Raw genomic sequence first — 2,439 nt, 5'->3', positions numbered from 1 at the left:
ACCGTCTCCCTTCCTTTCACCTCCCTCCTCACACCATCTCCCTTCCTTTCACCTCCCTCCTCACACTATCTCCCTTCCTTTCACCTCCCTCCTCACACTATCATCTCCCTTCCTTTCACCTCCCTCCTTACACCATCTCCCTTCCTTTCACCTCCCTCCTCACACTGTCTCCCTTCCTTTCACCTCCCTCCTCACACTATCTCCCTTCCTTTCACCTCCCTCCTCACACTGTCTCCCTTCCTTTCACCTCCCTCCTCACACCACCTCCCTTCCTTTCACCTCCCTCCTCACACTGTCTCCCTTCCTCCTCACACTATCTCCCTTCCTTTCACCTCCCTCCTCACATTATCTCCCTTCCTTTCAACTCCCTCCTCACACTGTCTCCCTTCCTTTCACCTCCCTCCTCACACTATCTCCCTTCCTTTCACCTCCCTCCTCACACTATCTTCCTTCCTTTCACCTCCCTCCTCACACTGTCTCCCTTCCTTTCACCTCCCTCCTCACACTATCTCCCTTCCTTTCACCTCCCTCCTCACACTATCATCTCCTTCCTTTCACCTCCCTCCTCACACTATCTCCCTTCCTTTCACCTCCCTCCTCACACTGTCTCCCTTCCTTTCACCTCCCTCCTCACACTACCATCTCCCTTCCTTTCACCTCCCTCCTCACACTGTCTCCCTTCCTTTCACCTCCCTCCTCACACTATCTCCCTTCCTTTCACCTCCCTCCTCACACCACCTCCCTTCCTTTCACCTCCCTCCTCACACTATCGTCTCCCTTCCTTTCACCTCCCTCCTCACACTGTCTCCCTTCCTTTCACCTCCCTCCTCTCACTATCTCCCTTCCTTTCACCTCCATCCTCACACCATCTCCCTTCCTTTCACCTCCCTCCTCACACTGTCTCCCTTCCTTTCACCTCCCTCCTCACACCGTCTCCCTTCCTTTCACCTCCCTCCTCACACCATCTCCCTTCCTTTCACCTCCCTCCTCACACTGTCTCCCTTCCTTTCACCTCCCTCCTCACACTATCATCTCCCTTCCTTTCACCTCCCTCCTCACACCATCTCCCTTCCTTTCACCTCCCTCCTCACACTGTCTCCCTTCCTTTCACCTCCCTCCTCACACCGTCTCCCTTCCTTTCACCTCCCTCCTCACACCATCTCCCTTCCTTTCACCTCCCTCCTCACACTGTCTCCCTTCCTTTCACCTCCCTCCTCACACTATCATCTCCCTTCCTTTCACCTCCCTCCTCACACCATCTCCCTTCCTTTCACCTCCCTCCTCACACTGTCTCCCTTCCTTTCACCTCCCTCCTCACACCATCTCCCTTCCTTTCACCTCCCTCCTCACACTATCTCCCTTCCTTTCACCTCCCACCTCACACGATCTCCCTTCTTTTCACCTCCCTCCTCACACCATCTCCCTTCCTTTCACCTCCCTCCTCACATTATCTCCCTTCCTTTCACCTCCCTCCTCACACTATCATCTCCCTTCCTTTCACCTCCCTCCTCACACCACCTCCCTTCCTTTCACCTCCCTCCTCACACTGTCTCCCTTCCTTTCACCTCCCTCCTCACACTATCATCTCCCTTCCTTTCACCTCCCTCCTCACACCATCTCCCTTCCTTTCACCTCCCTCCTCACACTATCTCCCTTCCTTTCACCTCCCTCCTCACACTATCATCTCCCTTCCTTTCACCTCCCTCCTTACACCATCTCCCTTCCTTTCACCTCCCTCCTCACACTGTCTCCCTTCCTTTCACCTCCCTCCTCACACTATCTCCCTTCCTTTCACCTCCCTCCTCACACTGTCTCCCTTCCTTTCACCTCCCTCCTCTATCTCCCTTCCTTTCACCTCACTCCTCACATTGTCTCCCTTCCTTTCACCTCCCTCCTCACACTGTCTCCCTTCCTTTCACCTCCCTCCTCACACTATCTCCCTTCCTTTCACCTCCCTCCTCACACTATCATCTCCCTTCTTCCACCTCCCTCCTCACACTATCTCCCTTCCTTTCACCTCCATCCTCAAAGCACCTCCCTTCCTTTCACCTCCCTCCTCACACCACCTCCCTTCCTTTCACCTCCCTCCTCACACTGTCTCCCTTCCTTTCACCTCCCTCCTCACACTATCTCCCTTCCTTTCACCTCCCTCCTCACACCACCTCCCTTCCTTTCACCTCCCTCCTCACACCATCTCCTTTCTTTTCACCTCCCTCCTCACACCACCTCCCTTCCTTTCACCTCCCTCCTCACATTATCTCCTTTCTTTTCACCTCCCTCCTCACACTATCTCACGCCGAGGAAGGGGGTGGGGGAGGGTGGGAGGGTGTGTAGGGGGTACGTTTTCCTAAGCCTTGGTTTCTAAACCCCATCTTTTGTTGTTGTTGTTTTTGTTTGTGATCACCTACAATTTCTTCGTGACTCTCTCTCTCGAATATG

Source organism: Babylonia areolata, chromosome 33, assembly GCF_041734735.1.
Source record: "Babylonia areolata isolate BAREFJ2019XMU chromosome 33, ASM4173473v1, whole genome shotgun sequence".
NCBI lineage: Eukaryota > Metazoa > Mollusca > Gastropoda > Neogastropoda > Buccinidae > Babylonia > Babylonia areolata.
This window is presented reverse-complemented; position numbering follows the sequence as displayed.